Source organism: Furipterus horrens, unplaced genomic scaffold (genome assembly GCF_987537825.1).
Source record: "Furipterus horrens unplaced genomic scaffold, mFurHor1.1.pri manual_scaffold_12, whole genome shotgun sequence".
Lineage (NCBI taxonomy): Eukaryota > Metazoa > Chordata > Mammalia > Chiroptera > Furipteridae > Furipterus > Furipterus horrens.
Genome location: NW_028327182.1, coordinates 45,866,385 through 45,890,863, shown reverse-complemented (window position 1 = coordinate 45,890,863; position 24,479 = coordinate 45,866,385). Strand labels below are relative to the sequence as shown.

General features: G+C 36.8%; 1 protein-coding gene across 2 annotated transcripts in view; it reads left to right on the top strand.

The window, feature by feature from the left end:
• The first annotated feature begins 11,427 nt into the window (after nucleotides 1-11,427).
• The window catches only part of ENOX1 (ecto-NOX disulfide-thiol exchanger 1), a 303,179-nt gene continuing 290,127 nt past the window's right edge, over nucleotides 11,428-24,479 (top strand). For both annotated transcript variants that reach the window (XM_090258345.1, XM_090258343.1), the window contains exon 1: nucleotides 11,428-11,495. The gene's annotated coding sequence lies outside the window, so the exon portion shown is untranslated. The remainder of the gene's footprint in view (nucleotides 11,496-24,479) is intronic.

Below are 24,479 nucleotides of genomic sequence, written 5' to 3'. Positions count from 1 at the left end.
CTGATGATTAGTGATGTTGAGCATCATTTCATATGTCTATTGGCCATTTGTATGTTCTCTTTGGAGAAGTATCTATTCAGGTCCTTTGCTCATTTTTGAACTGGATTGCTTGTTATTTTGGTGTTGAGTTTTTTAAGTTCTTTTTAAATTTTATTTTAATCATTTTTTATTGTTATTCTATTACAGTTGTCCCAGTTCTTCCCCCTGCTTTCTCAGTCAATTCCTACACTTTTGTCCATGTCCGCAGGTCATTCATACATATTCTTTGTCTAGTCCTTGCCCCTTCTTCTCACTGTTATCCCCCATCCACCTCCCTTTGGTCACTTTCAGTCTCTTCCATGTTTCCATGCCTGTATATAAGTTCTTTATAAATTTGGATATTAACCCCTTATTAGATGTATCATTAGCTAGTATGTTCTCCCATTCAGTGGGTTGTCTGTTCATTAATGGTTTCCTTTTTTGTGCAAAAACTTGTTAGTTTGATGTAGTCCCACTTGTTTATTTTTTCTTTTGTTTCCCTTGTCCGAGGAGATATATCAGAAAAAAAAAAAGAATATTGCTATGAGAAATGTCTGAGGTTTTATTGCTTATGTTTTCTTTCAACTTTAATAATTGCCTTCTTTTAATGTCCTCAGGTGACACGGGTTACTCAAAACACAGGATAAGATGCATCCTTCATTACTTTATATTTCGGACAATTTTGTCCCAACTTTGTATTAATGCCATCTTCTAAATACTGTCATAGAGAGGTAGAAGTTTCTTTTTGGAAAATCCAAAACCACTCTGGCAATTTTGTCTGCTGTTCTTTTGCTTAATTGCCTGGGAGTGAAGTCAACTCATTAATGGAGACTTAACCTAGTGCCTTTATTAGCAGAAAAGATTATTTAGCATTTTAAGAAGGCATGGGAAAATGTCAGGCACACAGCATCCCAAACATAAACTTTATTTGCTACCCTCTTGAAGAATTTGTTTGCATATAATGTTATTTACACCACTGATAACAAAAAATATATTTAATAACTACTCAGAATTAATATACTGTAGTATGCATGACTGCCTAATTTAATTTATCTCTGATTAAGCCTATTATGTTTGAGATCACTTTACAGAAGAGTTTTTTTGCCAGCTGTAAGCTTATTTGAATTGTAATATAAGTTAATAATGTGTGAAAAACAAGTGGTGCCTCCTTTTAAATGTTAATTTTGCCAAGTGACTTCCTGAGATGATATAGATCCAGATCATTCATTGTAATTTAGTTATTATCTTGCATGAAAACCAGTTATTGGAATAAATATGAAAATTAACTATTTTAGGAGGCAAAGACAAATGGAGCAGTGATACTTTAATTCTGAAATAGAGGAAAAGCCATTGCATTATAAAATAATTGAATGATTAATAATTTATAATCACATAGCATGACATATGTGGTAACATATGACTTTGTATGATTTTTGTTTTAAATATATTCCTTTAACATTAAATAATTATTTGATCAACTAGAGTGGGAACTTCAAGGGTTTGGCAATGATATGTGCAGCATTCGCCAGATGATTGATTCTCTTCAGTGGGCCCAGCTTGAGATAGGGGAATTATGCAATTCTTTTCAGTGGCTTGTTCTCCAAGTTATAGGTCAAGCTTGTCTTTATGCTTATGTTGAACCAACTGCTTCATCTGCCAATCTTCTTTGCAATGTCATGAGTAGTGGTTATGACCAAGTGATTGGAATAATTATTTTCCCTTGCTCATGTAGAGCTATGTGCACCCCCAGATATAGTTGCATTGCTCAGGATGTGGACATTATTATTTGTATATATATTTAAATATCATAATCTGATGGCTTCAATACTGCCTTTCTCCCCTTTCTGGTTCACTCATGGAAATTTTACCCTCTATTCAAAACCTTAAAATCCTGCCTGCTCTGTGCAGATTTTCCAACCATCTCAGTCCACAGCCATTTCCTCTAATGAGGTCATTTGCTTGATCATTTAGTCATCTTTTATGTATTCAACAGTGAGCTTTCTTAAGGCAGGGACCTTGAGTTTTTATATTTATGTCCCCACAGTGCCTAATACAGTTTTTTCTGCAAAAATTATGTCAATAGATGGTAGTGATTGATAATCAGAATGAAAATATGACAAGGGAGAAACGCATATGTCAGGAACCCTAGGTGAATACATTTAAAGTTAGTTTGTGGGTTCTCATTTGTTTTAAATGTGAAATAGAAAGTTGCATATAATGATATTTAAAAAGTAAGTGATCATAAAGTATATTTTTCCTTGTTTTGAATGGCTCTTTCCAGATCTACACTAGTTTGAATATTAGATGAATGTAGTGTTTCTTAGCTTACATTAGAATCAGCTGGGGGATTTAAAACACGTATCTGATGACTGGGACTCACCTTCAGATCAATTGTATCAGAGAATAGGATCATTTCTGAAAAGCTAACCACATGATTCTAATAAGAAGCCAGCGTTGAGAACCACAGGTGTAGAGGAAACTTAAAGGTCATTAAATGTCATTAAATTCATTCATCCATCTGGTGTTTAATTGCTTTCTATAGCTGTTTAGTAATGAAAGAAGAGTACTTCTAATAGGAGGCTTGAAATTGCAACTTTTCATGCAGGCATTAATTGTTGCATCCACTGTCTTAGTTTCTCAGGGACTGATCCAGTATTAGGTGTTAGTATGGAAAGTCCTACACAGTGGGAAACCCCTCAGTACTTGACAAACCAGGACACTTGGTCACCATGCTACCAACACACTCATTCTCGGATACTATAAAATTGAGTTTTGATAACACTGGGGAACACAGTTTTCACGGAGTTAGATCTAACACTTGTTTTTTACTAACTTCTGGTATCTGAATCCAAAAAAGACCCAGTTTTTTTCTCTTATCACGTTAACTTTTTAAGGTACAGGATACCCTCCCTATGTCCCAAAAATCATACAAAATGTACATACAAAGGAAAAGTAAGAAAAAATTACCTGGATATACTGTTTATTTAGAGTTATTTTGTTCATATAAAGGCTATATATTGTTATTGTAAGTCAAATTGTGTACAAGTAGTAAAGTTGTGCTACCAAACATACACATTAAGGTATTTTACTTTTCAAACAAAAGGCTAGGAAATGCCAAAGTGAGATACTTGAAACAGTCTCCTTCAGTTGGCAAAGCTTTGACAAATTGCTTCATGAGACCCAGTTTTATGTGCAGAAGTGAGCGTATAATGTTCTTTCTGTCAACAAGTGGCTCATGTAGAATGTTTGGATCACCAGGTTTGAGGTCAGATCTTGGAGGCAAATTTGACTCCACCCAATGCTTCTCATGAGCTCTGCTGTCCCACATACACAGAAAACAAGGACACCTGGTGTATCCGCTTTGCTGACCAAGAAGGAAGCAGACCATTTTAAGGTCAACACAGATGACCCAATTGTGCTTGTGATATTGCAACAGATCAATGACTCTTTATGTCTTCATATTCTTCACCACAACAAACTGAATGGCCAATTGGGACTGCACCAAATAAATTGCCCTTGTGGAGGAGGACACACTTCAAGCTTCACTTTGAGCTATCGATAAACAGTCACCATTCAGTTGCATTCTAGACTGGAATTCCCAATTCCTCCATTAAACCATGTATGTTATAGCAATACACAAAGCCACCATCACTTCGGAAGTACTGCAGAAGTGCACTTCTCTTGATCGAAAGTAGGATTCCTTCACTCCTTTTTCAAGCAAGTTTTTCTCATGCAGTCTTGATGCTAGGAGTTCTGAAGCCTTTTTGGATAGTCCCCCAAATCTCATGCCAAATCATTCAAGTCATGCTGATCAAATCCCTTATGAACTGAAGCACCTTCAATTTCAAAATCTTCATCATTGCTGTCACTTAGTTCTTTACCATACTCCTGTTTTTTTGAAAGAGGGTAGTTCAATGAAAACTGACACTGGGATTTCAGCTGAATGAGGCACTGGGCATATAGCTGATGGTAGACTAGAATACTCTATTTTACATTTATTATTCTTGTTATATCCTGACGTTTTCACTATACAGAGGTAACAGTCAATTGAAGGATCTCTGGACTTTTGTCAAACCATAGGTATACCAAATGGCAATTTATCACGTGTTACCTTCATCCACATTTGTAAACTCTCGACGCACTGCTTGCACACCTTGGGAGGGGCCCAAGACTTATCTTGATCACTAAGTTTTACTTTAAAATATGCAAAATAGGCTTGCCTGTTAAATGCGCTGATGTTTATCCTTTGACTGGGAATGGTGAAACTGCCCCAGATATAACAAAACGAATCAGAGTTCTTTAGGCACTTATGATGAGAAATAACAGAGGTAGACATGATCTGAAGGAAAAAAAATAAGTATGTAAATAAAAAAATAAATTCTGCTAACTTATTGTATACAGACAAGAACTCAGACTACACTTTGGAAATTGATTCACTATATAGAATGGCACACAACCTCTCACCACACTGTCTCATGTGTAACTGAATAGTCTAGACAAGTATGAACCTGTTGCTGTTCTCCAAGGTCATCCCCCACACCTCCCAACTCGAGGGAGGTTTGATCTTAGCCGATAGGAGAGCACTAATGTTTACTACGATCCAGGCTTGATCCAGCCTAGATTGGTCGCATTAAGATTAGCTGTACAAAAAAACTTGACATGATAGAAGAAAACCAACTGCAATTTTGAAATCAGTATGCCTATTTAAGTCTAAAACAGCTGAAGAATTGGACAACAGGAACTCTGTTAAAAATTTTTCCCCTGTGTAAATTTTCCTTTGAGAATGGAAAAGTATTTTTTTGGGGGGGGTGGGGGTAGAATATTTGTAAAAATAGAAATAATTACAACACTTTAAAACCTTAGTACCCCTTAGGGTAAAGAGACATATCAAGAGAAAAATGCAGAACATTACAAGTTCTCGTAGAATTCCTGCAATTAAAATGAAGGAAGGGACTTTATTGCATGTAATTAATTATAGAACATCAAAATATTCATTTGCTTTTATCTCTGTATGGAGATAAATTAAGACTGATTTTGTAGTGCAAGGAGCATTAAGTGAAAATTGCAAACTCGTAAATAAAATCAACTAAACTATAAGCTCTTCAGAGATTATTTTTACAAGTAGGAACAAAGATATTCAAGACTGTGAGAAAAGGTACTTACAGAGCATCTAGCTCCTAGGTTTTTACTTGGTAGGTTCTTTGGCCTCTTTCCTAATATTCATTCTTTTATTCCCAGTAACATTTAGCACAATTCCTCCCTTTCAGATAAAGTAAATTTTTGTAGATTGATAGAAAAAGTGAAAGTATTTTAATAACAGAAATAATTTTAATTGTTTATAATTGTAGCATTAAAAATTATTCATCATGAATGCTCATTCGAGTTTTATTTTGGTATCATGGCATGGCCCTGCAGCTTAAGGATTAATTTATCCCACAGGTACTTTCTGTTCAGGTCACATTGATCACTGGCCAGCCAGTCCAGTCACCACATGATCGATTCATTTCATTCATTGATTGCCAAAATTTTCATGTGTCTCAATCATCTATCTTCATAACCAAATCAAATCCACTGAATTGGGAGAAATTCAGCCAGTGCTTTGGTGATAAGCTGCCCAAGATATTGATGGTATCACATAGATGAGAAGTTAAATTATACTTTGAAATGTCTAGTTTCATTGAAATTGTGGTATATTTTTCTCCCACTCTAAAAGTTGTTTACTACTATAAGAGAAAGCATCAATGAATAAAACTTCTCATTCATTTCCCCTTTTCTCCTTAACCAAAACATTTAGCTGAAGTTGTACAATTCAGAGAGACACATTTCAGAATGAGAAATTGCAGATCAACTCATGCACCCTTTCCAAAATATGTTAATGAGTATTATCTGAGGAAGAAAATGTCGGGAGGATTTATGGGCAAATAGGTCTGTAATATGCTAGGTAAAACAAAATTAAACTGGTACCTTGAATGGGGAAGGGAGGAGGGCATGAGACAAAACATATATATTCCAAATTATTTAGTCACACAACTCTTTTGAGTAAATATCTAAAGGGACTTCATCCAACCTTCTAATTTTATAGTTAAACTATGTTTCAGGAAGGTTAAATAGTTGATCTAGAGTCAAATACTTTCCTTAATTTTTTTCCAGGCCTTCTTCTTCGTCCCATTTTCATATTGCTTTTCCTAATTGCCTGTAAGAACTTTATTCATCTCTCCTGAGTAGCTGATGATTGCTTCTAGTCAACCAGCTTATCAGTGATGTGATGCCTAAAAACGGAAGCAAAAACTGTTCACTTAGAAAACATGTGCTTTTATTTTATTTTTTATTGTATTTTTCCATTACCATTTATTCCCCTTACACCCCCAACCTGTAATCACCACACTGTTGTCCATATCCATGAATCCTTTTTCCTCCATCTCTCCATCTCTTCACCCCCTAACCTCCCCCGCAATAGCAGTCATCCTGCTCTCTATCTATGATTCTGTCTCTATTTTGCTTGTTAGTTCACTTTGTTCATTAGATCCCACATATGAGTATTTGTCTTAGCATAATGTCCTCCAGAACCATCCATGCTATTGCAAAGGGTAAAATTTTCTTTTTTTATAGGTAAGTAGTATCCCATTGTGTAAATGATGTGAAAAGATGTACTTTTACAGTTTAGGGTTTCCAAATCATCTCATATCCTGATTTTAATAGCTTTTATTAATTGAGAACCTATAAAATGCCAGGTTCTTTACATGTATTATGGTACATGCTTTAATCCTAATTAGAACCTGCAAAATAGATAATATGTCAGTTTTTCTGATTGAGGAAATTATTAGCTTCCTGAAGGTCGTATATTCAGTGAGAGAAAGAACTGGGATTTAAAACAAGGTCAGTCTGACTAGAAAGTCATTTATCAAGTTCAAAGATGTTATTACGACTACATTAGAAGTGACAACACAGTTAACTTTTTAAAAAGTTATTGGCCCACCATTGAGTGTGGTATAGTACAAGGTAATTACATAATTTCAGGTAGACAAATTTGTACTCAGGGAAATAAAAATATATTCAAAAGATATATTTAAAGGATAATCAGCAAGCTGACTAAAATTTATTTTGGGGATGAGGCGAGAAATACATACACATTCACATTAGTATACACATATATGAGTATGCAGGTGTTAAAGCCATTTATGCATTCTCTGGCTATATCTTTCAGGGCAATAATTGAAAGGTAATCTGGGCATGAAATTGTGAGAATTTCTTATGTGGGTAGCTTTTCGCTGGATAATTGTGATTTTTTATATGAATTTTGGATACATGTTAAATGAATGAGTGGAGTTTTACAGTTAACATTCAGTGACATGAATTACTCAACAGCCTTCCAAGTGATGATCATTTTTTAAGAGTTATTTAATAAACTTACATAATTTTCTTAAAATAATTATTTATTTGGGCCAATCCTCTTGTTATTCTGTTTTTAAATTATTTTCTTGGTGTCTGTTTTGTTTTTGATTTTTTCCCTATTTCACCCCTTCTTCTTCCCTTCCTGTGTATTGAGAATTGATGTGGCATCTGCCTCAAATTGATTTTTGGTCCAAGTTTCTGGACCCGAGATAGCAGTGAGATGCTCTAATGATACATTCATGGAGAAATTCAACTTACTTTGACTGATGCCTCTAGTAAATAACAGAATTAAAATGATTTGTCTGTATTCTTCCCAAAAGTAGTTGTTTAGGTAGTGGATTGGCTTAATACCTAGAGTTCTCTGGATAAACAAACTAGAGTGAAGTACATAAGTATGTATAATTTCAAAGTAAAATTTGTAAGACTGGGAATTGCAGCAAGGAATCAAAAACTATAAGAAGATATATAGAAGTGAGAGTGAAGAAACAGGAGGAGATGCTGCTAAACAAGGCATGCCAGCAGTATTTTGGAAGGCCGCACTGTGAAGGAGGAGGAGGAGCTGAAGTGTACTGAGAGAAGCTGCAGACTCATTCTCAGCACTCTGGGAAGGCTCGAAACAGGTGCAAGGGTGAGACTGGAAAAGGGGGGACTGGTTAAAAGTGGTTACAGAGTACATAGTGGAACATAGTGTATGAAGTAGTTAGATGCTGTTCCTCTCCTTACCTTATTCTGCCATTACCGATTCTCTATCCATGGTGGAGGTGTGAGGGGTGATCTTGGGCTACACTGAATCAGAGATGTTCTGTACTCAGCAAAACTAGGCCAATGGGACAGAGGTAAAACTAGGCAGAGTGAGGTAAGACCTTCCTAGCCAGTTTCAAAACATAGCCAGGGACACCTAGCACCACAGACAGGCTCTTTAGGTAGGAGTTTGAAGGATTCTTATCTAAAGAAATTGAATAGCCCAAAGTTGTATGAGCTCTTTATAAATTTTGGATGTTAACCCCTTATGAGATATACTGTTGGTGAATATCTCCTCACATTCAGAAGTTGCTTTTTCATTTGGTTGATGGTTTCCTTTGCTGAGCAAAAATGTAGTCTCATTTGTTTATTTTTCCTTGCCTTAGGAGATATAGCAGAAAAAATATTACAAAGAGCAATGTCTGAGATTTTACTGTTTACACTTCCTTCTAAGAGTTTTATGGTTTTGGGTCTTATATTTAAGTCTTTAATCCATTTTGAATTTATTCTTGTATATGGTATAAGAAGGTGGTATAGTTTCATTTTTTTGTTTGTATCTGTTCAATTTTCCCAACACTATAGAATAGAATATCTGTACTTCATTGTATATTATTGTCTCCTTCATCATAAATTAATTGACCATATGGGTGTGGATTTATTTGGGGCCTCTCTATTCTGTTCCCATTGATCTATGTGTCTGGTTTTATGCCAGTAACATACTGTTTTCATTGCTATAGGCTTGTAGTATAGTTTGATACCAGATAGTATGTTACAGTACCTCCATCTTTGCTCTTCCACAAGATTGCTGTGGCTATTCAGGATCTTTCATGGTTTCATAAATTTTAGGATTATTTGTTCTAGTTCTTTGAAATATACCATTAGTATTTTGATAGGGATTGCATTGAATCTATACATTGCTTTGGGTAATCGTACATATTAACAATGTTAATTATTCCTGTATATGTATACATTTACTTGTATCCCCAATTTCTTGCTTCAGAGTCCTCTAGTTTTTCAAGTACAGTTTTTTTTACCTCCTTGGTTAAATTTATTTCTAGGTTTTTTTTTTCTTCTCTCAATTGTAAATGAGATTGTTTTCTTAATTTCTCTTTCTGACTACACAGGGGAAGAATTTTTAACAGAGTTCCTGTTGAGTTGGATTTTTTAGCTGTTTTAGACTTAAATAGGCATGCTAATTTCAAAACTGCAGGTAGTTTTCTTCTATCACATCAAGTTTTTTTGTACAGCTGATCTTAATGCGACCACTCTAGGCTGGATTGAGCCTGGGTCATGGGAAACATTAGTGCTCTCCTATTGGCTAAGATCAAACCTCCCTCGAGTGGGGAGAGGTGAGGGATGACCTTGGAGAACAGCAACAGGTTCATACTTGTCTAGACTATTCAGTTACACATGAGACAGTGTGGTGAGAGGTTGTGTGCCGTTCTATATAGTGAATCAATTTCTTTTTTTTTTTTCAGATTTAATGTGTTTTATTGATTAAAATATTACATTCGTGCCAATTTCCCTTCCCTCTGCTCCCCTCCACCCAGTGGCCCCCCTCCCTCCAGTTGTCCCCCCCTTTTAGATTATGTCCATTAGTTGTGTGCATACAGTTCCTCCCAACCTCTCTCCGTCTATTCCATTCCTTCCTACCTTGATCCCCAATTCCTATATCATCTCCCTCCCTTTCCCCATTCCCCCTCCCTGTTGACCTCCCCCCAATATGCTTCCCGTACCCACAGTTCCTTTTCCACTCTCGTTGCCTATTTAGTTTGCCTTTGTTTCATCTCCCTAGCTTCTGTTTTTTTAAACCAGTCCCTTTAACATCTCATATAACAGTGGTTTGGATCTAATGAACTCTTTCAGTTTTATTTTGTCCTGGAAACACTTTCTCTGTCCTTCTGTTCTGAATGACAATTTCGCTGGATAGAGTATTCGTGGTTGTAGGTTTTGGATTTTCATTACTTTGAATATTTCTTGCCAGTCCCTTCTTGCCTGTAGGGTTTCCCTTGAGAAGTCAGCTGATAGTCTAATTGGGACCCCTTTGTACATAATTCTTTTCTTCTCTCTTGCTGCTTTTAAGATTCTCTCTTTATCTTTAATTTTTGACATTTTGATTATAATGTGTCTTGGAGTGGTTCTCCCTGGGTCCAGTCTCTTGGGAACTCTCCTTGCTTCCTGGACCTGCAAGTCTATTCCCTTCCCCAAGTCTGGGAAGTTCTCCTTTATTATATTTTCACTCAATTTTTGAAGTTCTAGTTCATCTTCCTCATTCTCTGGCAAACCAATGATTCTTATGTTGGGCCTTTTATAGCTGTCCCAGAGGTTTCTGATCCTCTCATTGTTGCTTCCCATTTCCTCTCGCTGCATTGGTTGACTGCTTGTTCCTTCTCCATATTCCAGTTTGTTGAAATGAACTCTGGATTTTTTTTTCTCACCATCTTTCTCGTATGCGGTTTTGTTCCTTTCGTTATGAAAGTTTTTCGCTTCTTTCTTATCTTTTTCCTGCTCTTTTGTGAATTCTGTAAGCCACCTGATAACAATGGCCCAGAACTGAGCCTCTGACAGGTTTCTTATCTGTTCATCTGTCAGGTTCTCTATCTGCTGCCTGGTGAGTTGTGTCACCGGGATTTCTATAGTTGTCTGCCTCATTTTGACAGATGCGTTTTGTTTTCTTGGGCCGGCTGTCCGGGGCAGTGCCTGTTTACACGTCATAAATCAGTGACCGGCGCCTGCCTGTCCGCGACCTATTTCGCAGCCCTGTGGTGCTTTCTTTGGGGGCGGGGGTCCAAGATGGATTCACACAGTTATTCAGCTAGGAGACCGGGATCCGTCCTCCCGCCCCCCTGGGCCTCACTGTTCAAGGCGATGCGGCAGCAGCTCTCCCCAGCGCCGGAGTCGCGCACCGCCAGGGGCTTGACCGGCGGGGATTCCTCGCCGCCCCACCGCTCCAGGTGCGACCACTGCCCTCTTTAACTCTTACCTGCCCAAATGGCACCGCTGGTTTATAACTTCATATGTTGGGCTTCCGTGTAGTTTTATTTTCTGGAATTTCTAGTTATCCTTTGTTTTGAAGTAGTTGTATTCCTCTCTAGTTGTAGAGGGAGACCTAGCGTGTCCGTCTAAGCCTCCATCTTGGCCGGAAGTAGTGAATCAATTTCTAAAGTGTAGTCTGAGTTCTTGTCTGTATACAATGAGTTAGCAGAATTTATTTTTTTATTTACATATGTACTTATTTCCTTTTCTTCAGATCGTGTCTACCTCTGTTATTTCTCGTCATAAGTGCCTAAGAACCCTGATTCGTTTTGTTATATCTGGGGCAGTTTCACCATTCCCAGTCAAAGGTAAACATCAGCGCATTTATCAGGCAAGCCTATTTTGCATATTTTTAAGGTAAAACTTAGTGATCAAGATAAGTCTTGGGCCCCTCCCAAGGTGTGCAAGCAGTGTGTCAAGAGTATACAGATGCGGATGAAGGTAACACGTGATAAATTGCCATTTGGTATACCTATGGTTTGGCGAGAGCCCAGAGGTCCTTCACTTGACTGTTACCTTTGTATAGTGAAAACATCAGGATATAACAAGAAAAATAAATGTAAAATAGAGTATTCTAGTCTACCATCAGCTATACGCCCAGTGCCTCATTCAGCTGAAATCCCAGTGTCAGTTTTCATTGAACTACCCTCTTTCAAAAAACAGGAGTATGGTAAAGAACTAAGTGACAGCAATGATGAAGATTTTGAAATTGAAGGTGCTTCAGTTCATAAGGGATTTGATCAGCATGACTTGAATGATTTGGCATGAGATTTGGGGGACTATCCAAAAAGGCTTCAGAACTCCTAGCATCAAGACTGCATGAGAAAAACTTGCTTGAAAAAGGAGTGAAGGAATCCTACTTTCGATCAAGAGAAGTGCACTTCTGCAGTACTTCCGAAGTGATGGTGGCTTTGTGTATTGCTATAACATACATGGTTTAATGGAGGAATTGGGAATTCCAGTCTAGAATGCAACTGAATGGTGACTGTTTATCGATAGCTCAAAGTGAAGCTTGAAGTGTGTCCTCCTCCACAAGGGCAATTTATTTGGTGCAGTCCCAATTGGCCATTCAGTTTGTTGTGGTGAAGAATATGAAGACATATAGAGAATCATTGATCTGTTGCAATATCACAAGCACAATTGGGTCATCTGTGTTGACCTTAAAATTGTCTGCTTACTTCTTGGTCAGCAACGTGGATACACCAGGTGTCCTTGTTTTCTGTGTATGTGGGACAGCAGAGCTCATGAGAAGCATTGGGTGGAGTCAAATTTGCCTCCAAGATCTGACCTCAAACCTGGTGATCCAAACATTCTACATGAGCCACTTGTTGACAGAAAGAACATTATACTCTCACTTCTGCACATAAAACTGGGTCTCATGAAGCAATTTGTTAAATCTTTGCCAACTGAAGGAGACTGTTTCAAGTATCTCATTTCGGCATTTCCTAGCCTGTCACTTGAAAGATAAAATACCTTAATATGTATGTTTGGTAGCAGAACTTTACTACTGGTACACAATTTGACTTACAGTAACAATATATAGCCTTTATATGAATAAAATAACTCTAAATAAACAGTATATTCAGGTAATTTTTTCTTACTTTTCCTTTGTATGTACATTTTGTATGATTTTTGGGACATAGGGAGGGTATCTTGTACCTTAAAAAGTTGACATGATAGAGAAAAACTGGGGTTTTTTTTTGGATTCACATGCCAAACGTTAGTCAGAAACCAGTGTCAGATCTAACTCAACGGAAGTTGTGTTCCCCAGTGTTATTGGTATATAAAACTATAACCAATTTTGAATGTTAATATTATATCATGCTACTTTACTGAATTCATTTATTCTAGTAGTTCTTTTGTGAAATCTTTAGGGTTCTCTATGTACAGTATCATGTCATTCTGTAAATAATGGCAGCTTTACTTCTTCCTTTCCAATTTGGATGCCTTTTATTTGCTGTGGCTTCATCTTCCAAATTATGTTGGATAAAAGTGGTGAAAGTATAAAACCTTGTCTTTTTTCTGATCTTAAGGAAAAAGCTTTTAACTTTTTCCTATTGAGTTTAATATTTGCCATAGATGGTGTTTATTATATTGAGTTACGTGCCCTCCCTTTCCACTTTCCTTGGAGCTTTTGTCATAAATGTGTGCTGGATTTTGTCAAATGATTTTTGTGCATCTATTGATATGATCATATGATTTTTATCTTTTATTTTTAATGTGGTGTATCACAGTAATTGACTTGAGGATATTGAATCAAATTTGCATCTCAGGAGTCCGACTTGATTGTGGTGAATGAGCTTTTAAATACATTACTGAATTTGGTTTGCCAATTTTTTGTTGAGGAATTTTGCATCTATATTCATCAGGGATATTGTCATCCAGTTTTCTTTTTCTGTAATGTCTTTGTCTGATTTTGGAATCAAGGTAATGGTGGCCTGGTAAGATGAGCTTGTGAGTCTTCTCTCCTCTTGAATTTCTTTGAAATAGTTTCAGAAGGATAGATATTAATTCTTCTTTGAATATTTGGTAAATTTCACTTGTGAAGCCATTTAGTCTAGGACTTTTGTTTGTGAGATTTTTGTCATTACTGATTCTATTTTGTTGGTAGCAATCAGTTTGTTCAGATTTTCTGTTTTGTTTTGATTCAGTCTTGGAAGATTGTATGCTTGTAGAAATTTAACTTTTTCTTTCACATTGTCCAATTTCTCAGCATATAATTGTTCATAGTATTTTCTTATAATCCTTTGTATTTCTGTGATGTCAGTTGTCACTTGTGAAGTGTAAGTTATCTTTTACTTCTGATTTAATTTCTTTTGTGTCCCCTCTCTTTTTTTTTCTTGAAGAGTCTGATTAAAGGTTTATCAATCTTATTTCTCTGAAAAGAACCAGCTTTTCATTTCATTGATCATTTATATTGTTTTAAACTCTATTTCATTTCTTTCTGATCTGATCTTTAGTATTTCCTTCCTTCTTGGGTTGTTCTTTTTCTAGTATTTTACCTGTAAAGTTAGAATGGTTATTGGAGATTATTCTTATTACTTGAGATAAGCCTGTATTGCCAGGAATTTCCCTCTTAGGACTGCTTTTGCTGTGACCCATAAATTTTTGGGTTATTGTGTTTTCATTTTAATTTGTCTCAAGATATCTTTTAATTTCTTCCTTGATCTCATTATTAACCCATTCATTGTTTAGTAGCATACTATTTAGCCTTCATGTGTTTGTGTGATTTTCCAGGTTTCTTTTCTTGTGATTGATTTCTAGTTTTATTCCATTATGATCAGAAAAGAGCTTGAAATGATTTCAATCTTCTTAAATTTATTGAGACTTGTTTTGTGGTCTAACATGTGCTCTATCCTAAAAATGTATCATGTGCACTTGGAAAGAATGTATATTTTACTGCTTTAGGATGAAATACTCTGAAGATATCAATAAAATCCGTCTGACCTAGTATGTCTTGCAAGGCCCCTTTTTTCTTTTTGATTATCTGTCTATATCCATTGATTACAATGGGATGTTAAAATCCCCTGCTACGACTTTATTACTTCCTATCTCTTCCTTTATGTCTATCCTTTTTATATGTTAGGGTGCTCCTATGTTGGTTGTATAAATGTTCATAAGGGTTAAATCTTGTTGGATTGATCCCTTTAGCACTATGTAATGTTCTTCTTTGTCTCTTATTATAGCTTTATTTTAAAATCTATTTGTTTGATGTATATATATTGCTACCCCAGCTGTTTTTTTTTTTTTTTTTGGTTTCATTTGCAGGAAATATTTTCCATATTTTTACTTTCAGTCTTTTTGTGTCCTTCCATCTGAGGTGGGTCTCAGAAGCATATATCTGAATCTTATTTTTTAATCCATTCATCTATCTTATGTTTTTGATTGAAGCATTTAATTTATTTACCTTTAAAGTGTTTATTTATAGGTATGTAGTTGTCATTTTTTATTCATAATTATTTTTTTTCTTTCTTCTTATTAAAGAAGTTCCTGTAACACTTTTTTAATATTGCTTTGTTGGTGATGAACTGCTTTAGATTTTTCTTGTTTATCTCTCCTTCAGTTTTATATGATAGCCTTGATAGGTAGAGTAGTCTTGGTTGTGGATTTTTGCTTTTCATACTTTAAATATTTTGTGCTCATCTCTTTTGGTCTGAGAAGTTTCTCTTGAGAAGTCAGCTGATGGTCGTATGAGAGCTCCATTGTAGGTAACTGTCTTTCTCTTGCTACTTTTAAGATTCTCTTTTTGTCTTTAATCTTTTTCATTTTAATTATGATGTGTCTTGGTCAAAATCTATAATATGATGAAAGACAGTATTGTATCCATGATATAAAGAGGGCAGTCTATAAAAAAGGAATAATCAGAAAATAAGAAGGAGATCTTGGAAACTAAACTGTAAAAAACAAATGTATTGAGATGTGTAGAAGATAAAGTCAAGCAAACTTTCTAGAAAGTGGACTAACAGGCCAGGATGTACAATGGGAAAAAGGGGTGGAGGGAAAAGAAGGAATGTAGTGCATCAGTTCATTAGGCTCAGCATTTTATCATAGGAGTTCCATAAATAGAAAACAATAGAAAATGGTGGGGAGACGAGTATCAAACAATAATACCAGAAAAAAAATTGAAAATTGCATCACAGGAACTTACAGATTTAAAGGGAAGAGAAAATGCCGAGAATAATAGGTTTTTTAAAAAAGATGCTTATTAAGGTTCTTTACTATGAGAATACAAAACACCAGGGATTAAAAAGAAGATTTCAAAACCTTCCAGAGAAATAAAGCATGTCACATTTAAATGATCAGGAATACCCATGGCATCAGACTCCTCAACCGCAACACTGGAAGATAGAAGCCAATGAAGTACAGCCTTTAAAATTCAGAGGAAAATGACTTTTTACCTGGAATTAAATTACAAGATTAACCATCAAACATGTGTGAGAGACATTAAGACATTTTCAGACAGACAAGAAAAGTCTCAACAAATTTACCTCCCATGTACCTTTTCTCATAAAGCTTCTAGAGAATGTGCTCTACAAAAACGAGGCTGTAAACCAAGAAAGAGGAAACCATGGGGTCCAGGAAACAGGGAGCACAACACAGGCAAGAGGCATAGGGATTTCGCAAGATGGTGTTAAAAAGAAGCCCCAGGACAACAGGTGGGCAACTGGCCTGGGAAACTGATAGATCAGAGGAAGTGAATGGGAGGCTCCTAGGGGGAAAAATGGGTATGACAGATTGATGATTGGGTTGATAACATAAACAATGGTTTTAATAGGGCTTTTGTAGTTCTTTTAAATAGTTCAGGGACAGTGAGTAATAAATAAACCAAAAAAAAAAAAAAAAGAAGAAGAAGAAGAAGAAGAAATAAAAGACAACACGAGGAAAAACAAAATATTGAAGAAGATAGGAAATGTATTCTTAAACTCTGTTGCTTAACAGTAACAATATTACATGATCTTACAATAAACATAGAATATCAGTTTAACCTCAAATTGCTACTTAATCTCCCAGAAAGATGGGGGAAGAAAGCTTGCTGGTAAGCAGTGACCAGATAAGAGGGCTGCATTTTTCTCTTTTTGCATAGTAGTAAGACATTAGATAACCTCTGAAAATGGTAACTTAAGAAATATCACTATGCACACATTACTTGAATACATGGAATCAAATATCACAATAAAAATTAAAAGTGGTTTCTCCTCCCATGACAGGATTCAACCTCCTTGCACAGGGAGGGGTAGGTTAGAAATGCTGGTTAGTCTTCCTGCCCTGAGCAAGCCCCTAGATTAAGCAAACTGAGAAAAACTGTTGGGGGAAAAATTGTACCAATATAGGACATTACTCACTCTGGCAAATAAGTATCTTTCATTATAGAAGGAAACAACAACAACAAAGTAGTTTCCTCTGAGTAGAAAGGAGTGGGTAGGGACATGTGGGGTAGGGATTTCCTGTTTTGGGTTATAGGCCTTACAGTGTTACTTGCCTTTTTAACATATAGGCATGCATTACTTGGATAAGTATTGCCAGTTTGAAAAATTACTGAAATTAGAAATAGAGGTTATAAAACAAAGTATACAAGTACTCCTCCAAAAAATAAAAAATGCAAAACCAAAAAGAGGAAGAAATTGATGGTGTTTTCTTGATATCTTTCAGAACTCATCTATGTATCGCTTATCTAATAATAAAGAAGGGGCCTCGGGACCCTCTGCCAACCTTACTCCAGCCAGCATTTCCTGTCATCTACAAGTGTTCCCCACGTTCTGTGTCTAAGCTCTGCTGGGCCACTTCATGTTCCCTTCACCACGCCTGTCTTTGCCCTCACCTGAACCTTTGCTTACAGTGTACTCATTGCTCCCCTTTCGTTTACATATTCACACACACACTGAGTCATGCTCTCATTCCTTCTCAAATTCCCTTGTTCCATCTCCATCCCTACCTATTCATATCTCAGCTCAGATGGATCATAGCATTTTCCCCTTTCTTTTAATCCCTATTGTATTGTTCTTGGCATCACTTACTGTGCACAGCCTGAAATCACAGTTGATTTTGAACTTATCCTTTGTTAAAAGCCTAGAAGGTGACATGGGCAGGAACCATATTGCACTGATATTTGTTCCTTCTATAGAGCCTGGCAGAGTGCTGACATATGCCAGGTACTGCCTCAGAAAATAATTAAATGAATAAATTAATCTTTCATTAAATGTGAAATCTGTTCAGTCATATGTCCCAGTGCTGAACGTCTGTATCCATGTAAATAAATAGGACCAGAAAGTAAGGATTTTTTGTTTGTCTTGATTTAAGGTAGCTTATATGCTTTCTCCTAAGTGGGAAGATCATGCTCAGAGCCCAGAGGGTAACTGTTCCCTAAAATTTTTCTTATACTGCCTTTGTGGGGAATGTGGAAAACTTGTCACCTGGGGGTTGGAGTTTTTATTTGACTCTATGAGTAGCCTGGCACTGAGGGAAGTGTTGCAAGCAGGACATCACCTTGTCCTCCAGGTAGAGAAAGTCCTGGATATGCCCTTGCACCCGATGAACAGTAACAGCCTAAGGTGTGGCATGAAAAGGGAAAACCTCATGAGGCCAGACTATTAATATAAAAAAGGAAGTCAATAAATACTCAAGGGCACCATAGATGTGCAGCTTGGACTTACATCCCCAATTTCTCAACCTAACAAATTATACCAGTATTATCTAAAACATTCCATTTATACAAATAAAATGCCCATCAGAATGGTGTATGCAAACAGAGGAGTGCTATGGAGCCTTTTAAAAGAATAAGGTAGGATCTACAAGTTCTGATCTGGTAAGGGCTTTAACATACATTGCTAAAAGGAAAGATGCATTTGGAATAGGATTACCTCCTTTATGCCATTACTCAAATACCGTCTTTTCAATGAGGCTTTTTTAAACCACTGTATTTATAATTGCAAATACCACCTCCTCTTGTACCTGGTTTTTTCTTCAATAGCATTTATCTCTATTTGATATGTATTTACTTATTTGTTTATAATCTCTCTCTCCAACTGGCATGTAAGCTGTGTAAAGAATTTTGTGTGTTTTATTTACTGTTTTGCCTCCCACTGCCTTAAAATGACTGGGTGAGTGAATTTGTTTTAAAAAGTTTATTTACATAGAACAGTTCTGGAAGGCTACCAGACCTAACAGTAGTTATCTTTGAGCAGTAGAACTAGGGGTATATGGGTGGCAGACTAACGTTTAGTGTATATATCTCACCATGTAGTTGTATCACGAAAGTGTTTCCCAAATGGCTATAATGAAATGTAAGTTAATTTGTCAGCACCATTTATTTTTGGTTCTGAGATAATGAACGCCTTTCACAATCTCTCTTCTTGCTAGAAGTCAGGTTGTAACTGAGCCACACTTCAAATCCATGGACTTTATGTCTTAAGAAGCTTTTACCAACAAAGACTTTTCTGTCACAAGTAGTACCATTTGTAGTTGTGCTGGGGGTGGGGGAGGGGTAGGTCAGATACATTTGTGTCTTATAAATTTTAGGTAAATGACCTGGGGCAGGTTACTTGACGACCTTGAATGTCAATTATCTTGCTTATAAAATTGAGATAGTTTTTCCTATGGACAAAGGGTATTGTCCAAGCAAAACAAGACGAAATCTGTGTATTCATTGTCTAGCAGTATCTGATTCGAGACAGGATTCCCTTTTCTCTGTAGAAGGTGACTCAGAAGACTCTTAGTGATATATTCTTGGCTGTAACTACTCTACGTGTGGTCCCAGTGTCAGCAAGGAGTTTATTAGAAATGCAGAGTCTCAACCCTCATATGATTGAATGATTCAGAGTCTGTACTTTAACAAAATACCCTCGTGATTTTTATGCTTAGTAAAGTCTGAGCAGCTCTGTTTTTATGCTTTTTGTGGCAGTGTTTCAGGCAGGGTTATATTAATCATGTATTTATTTTCTATATTATATGATACTTTGACATCTTAGGGCCTTGTAGACCCCAGATGGAATCACTGACCTTTCCAGGGTGCCCTAATTCCAAGAAATAGCTAACAGTTTGCCTGGGAGCACACCTTTGATGCGCAAACCAACCAATCCTGAGTCCTTGTTGCCATTAGCCTCATTTTACCAGGCTCCTGCAGTCCAGAATACTACCCTCCTTCCCTAAATCACTGGAGGCCCAGTTATTGGACAGTTGGACCCCCCCCCCCATACCACCAAAACCACTGAAATGACTTAAACTATCCAATCCCACACCTTATTGTCCTGCCTTTTTCTGCCTTCCCTGTGGAAACCACAGTAAAAGCTTTTGCTCATGTCTTCCTCTCACTTCCTCTGCTCCTGACCTACCCCGAGGCTTCCTCCCGTGGTCCAGCCTGGCTCAGCATGGTATTGCATGCCCCTTCCTTTTGGGAACTGTAAGTAGCAAACTGTCTTTTCAGTGTCGAGCATGCCCTAATCTGTTGGCCTCACCATACCTGAATAAAACTAAATCCCAGGTACCTTTCAAAACAAGGCTGCCCTTTGAAACTTCCCCTAGTTCAATGCCACCTGCTACCACGCTCCGTTTAACTTGCCAGCTTCGGTCTCATTTAAAGAAGAGCGAGGGCGCCCAGAAGAGCCAGATGTTCTGGTGTAGCATGACTTACAGACTGAAACATAGGAGAATACTTAAGCCTCCTCATCAGCCTAAACTTACTTTTAAATAAAGATGATCAAGAATAACCATTGAACAAGGCTGTAAATCTGCTTAATGTAGTATGACTACTTTGAATACCAATAATGCTCCTTAAGCACAAGCTCTGAACGCTTCAGAAACTGCTATTAGAAATGATTAAGACCTCCAAGATAATGGAACCATTTGAATGGAAACACACAAACTTATTTACAGTGTTCTGAGATGTGAAGGAAACAAATGAAAACCTGTCATCCACCTCCATTCATTTTCCCTGTGGCTTCTTAATGTGGTGAATATGCTTTAGATAGAAAGAACTCCTGCCAGGAAGCAGCTGTGATGTCACCATGCAGCTTCCCTCCCTAGTATTGCATCACCTCTCCTCTCTTCTGTTTTGAAAAGATTCTTGACATATAGAAGAAGTGAGTTAACTGAGGCTGAGGTTAATGAAAGCAAATGATAAAACAACATCAAAGGGACTCTTCTCCCTATAACTCAAAGGAAGAAATAAAGAGTATCTATTTCAGAAATATTCTACATTTGTTAGATAAGACGATGAGAACAGAAGATAACAATTTTATAGTAAGATTTCCCTTATAAAAGTTTTACTACAATTTTATTAAGGAATTAGAATTTGATTAGCAGCTTTTATTTAGAAGTATTAGACAAGGAAATTTTTCATTAACTATCAGATTTGTTTCCATAAAAAAATAAACCCTTCTCACACACACACGCACACATGCACACACACAGAGGTAACTATGTGAAGTGATATGTGTATTAAATAACTTTATTGTGGTAATCATTTCACTATATATGTACAGTAGTCCATCTCTACATTGTAGTTCACTTATCGCAGCCTCACTGTATCGTGGGATTTTTAAAAATATTATATTTAATTATTTATCATGGATTTTTCACTATATCGCGAGATTTTGCGGTACTGTATATGTATGTTGTTAAAGTTACATAGGTTTAAGAGTGTAGAATATGTTTAAGAACACAAGTAGTGTTTAAAAGTGTGGAAAAAGTTAAGGGAGTGGGAAAGGTTAATAAGGGACTGGGAACAGTTTATAAGTGTGTGGGAAGGGTTTATAAAGCCTTAAAATATATATAAATACTAAAATAAATGTAAGGTTCCTACTTCGTGGATTTTCACCTATCACGGGGGGAGGGTGGGGTCTAGAATGTAATACCTACAATAAGTGAGGAAATACTGTATATCACATCATCATATATACACATTAAATTGATACAATTTTATTTGTCAGTTATACCTCATTAAAACTGGTAAAATAAATAAATAAACCTATTTGTTATGACCACAAAGAAACTTTGGCTGTAGATATCATGATTTTGCTCCCAATAACTGGCCCTATCAGATTCAATATACTGCCCAAGAAATGTCTAAAATTTGGCTTGTGGCCTGTGTGATTAACAGCATCCCCTGAAACCACATGCTTGTTTCTCGGTAGGTTTTGTTTTTTTTTTTTTGTTTTTGTTTTTTGCTCCTTGACCCTTTTCCAAGAAACTTAATTTGCCCAAGGGAGTCTCACACACGGAAAGAGTGTTTGCATCTGCTTAGGGAAATGCGCCTGTATAATGACTTATTTAGAAGGGAGAGAACTGAATGGAATGGAAGGTATTGATAAGCCAGTTTGAGCAGGCAGAGAGCAACCTGGGCCTCCTCATAACTTTTATAAAAGGAGCTCTGCTGCTAAGCAGATTGCCAAGACTGGGTCTGGCAAGACTCATCTCCCTTCAACAAGCATTGTCTCTGTAAACTACCTGCAAAATTACTCTTCTTACAAATCCCTCAAGGCATGCCAGCTTTTTTTAAGTTTCACTTTTCCTTCTAAGATGGTGCGGATTTCTCGGTTCAGCCCTGCAGACCCCAGGGTAGAAATTGCCGTCCAAGGTATGTTACCCATTTTAAACTTGGTGGAGTCCTTTAGATGGCTGCGGAGTGGTAGGTGGTGGTGATTCTGTGGGAGGAAGTACAAGTGCTTTCTTGGTTGCCAGAGAGTTGGTGAGGCTACTGGTGCATGGGTTGCTGGAAGAGAGCTGGACTCGGCTTCCTTCTCATTTAATGAATTAAAATGCACCAGCAGGCCCAAGTAGAGAGCTGATGGCTCATCTTGGGAATGAAGGATTAGTTGAGGCAAAAAAAAAAAAAAAAAAAAGAAAAAGAAAAAGAAGAAGAAGAAAGGAAAGAAACAGAACATTGCCACAACATGGCTCTCATGCTTCTCCAGTTCCCGTTTCTTTTGCTTTGTCTTTTTTCTCTTCACTTTTCTGCCAAGAAAATATGGTTATTTTGTTTATAATCATGGCCTCAAGGCTAGCAACATATTGAAATGGCAAAGGTGACAATAAAAAATTTCTTAAGATAAATTTTAAAAACCTGAAGCTAGATTAATTTTTTTCTGTCAACTTTGTCAGCTATTTAGTCTAAAAAAACAATAGGTGAAACCATTGACCATATTTAAGTTAACAAGATTAATCTGCAACAAAGTTCGATTTATACTCAGTGGTAATGAGTGTTTACCTTTTTTAAAATTTAAATCTATCTTTGCACAATTAGCAAATTATTAAATGACCTTTCCTTTAAAGTCTGCAAGTGCTTGTTTCCACAAATAAGTGAGTATGTTTTACAAGGTTTAGGTTGATTAATTGACAAATGCTGATAAAAATCAAAGCAGGGCTAAAATGCAGTACGACAGCTGTAGTATAAATTATTTTGTTCAATAAAGTTTCAAGTGGCTATATATTTATGGTTTACCTTTCAATAAATATTACTGTCTTCATTGCAACATCCATTGTGGAGATTTATCTCTGAAAATGACTGTCAGGAACCACAGCTAGGACTAAACATTTCTATACCTGTATATGCTTTTTTTACTCAAAAGCATAGATTGCTGTGAGCATTAAAAAATAAATGCTTTATATTTAATGTGAAATGAGTTAATTTACTTTGAAAATCATGTTCCCTTGATTGCCTAAGTATAGTATTCCCTACATTTCTGTATTACTTGAACTAAAAAAAAATTAAATGCCCTAAACCACTAGCCTTATACTATTCACTAAGAGCATGGCATTCCACCTGTTTTGGCAGCTGTGTTGGGCTGCAATAGAGGCCCTTGTTTTTGTTTATGAAGCAAGTAGCTGATCAGAAGGATCTCCACAACCTAGGTCAAAGCTGAAGGTGAAGAAGATCCCAGCAGAGAGGGAATGTGTGCTCAGTCACAGACTATCCTGCAGAGTTCTCATTCCTCTTCTGTGTTGTCCATTCCTATGGGGTAGACTTCTACATGCTAATGCCTGTAGCATGTAGATTTAGGGGTCCACTGGTCTGATTGTTTTGTCTAGGCTTCTTAAGGTGTCCTGCCACATCTAAACTCTTGAGAAATTAGGTATCTCCCAAAAGCACGCTTGACATATTTTTCTCAATAAAGTCACTTTAATTTAATAAATGTTTATATCAACTCTATTCTAGGCACTGTATGGGGCCCTGGGGATAGAGCTATAAACCAGAATGATTCTCTATCATGAAGCTTATGATATTTAGTCATAACTCTGAACACCAGCAATTTGTTATTTAAAAGATATTTTAACATAATTTGCCAAAAAATTGAGGCCCCGTCATGTACCAGGACATATTCTAAATGTTCAATAAATACTCTAGATGTTTTCTTTCTTTAGTAGTTTTAGAGACTACTAGGTTCTGGTGGCCGTCTAGGGCAAATATGCTATTTGAGCTACCCCAGTTGCTGGCTACAAAGTAATAGTTGTACTTGAGAATACCCTGGCTGCCAGACCTGGATTGAATCAATGGAACTGAGCAGAGACCATATGGGGCTGTTGCAATGAGGGAGTTAGGGATAATTTGGGACAACTGGAATCAAGCTGATTTTGGCATGTGGATCACAGTAGAAGCAGATTAAACTGGCAAGTCAAGGTTGAGAGTTGGGCAGAAGTTGCACTGAGCTAGTAAGTGGCAGAATTTCAAGTGATTTCCTAGAAGTTAAGGGCAGAAGGCAGACTAGTGATGAGGGTCACAGAGAGGGAGCAGGTTAGCAGAGACCAAAGCAGGTTAACAAGCAGATGAGCAGTTGGAGCCATTAGCCCAGTGAGGATTG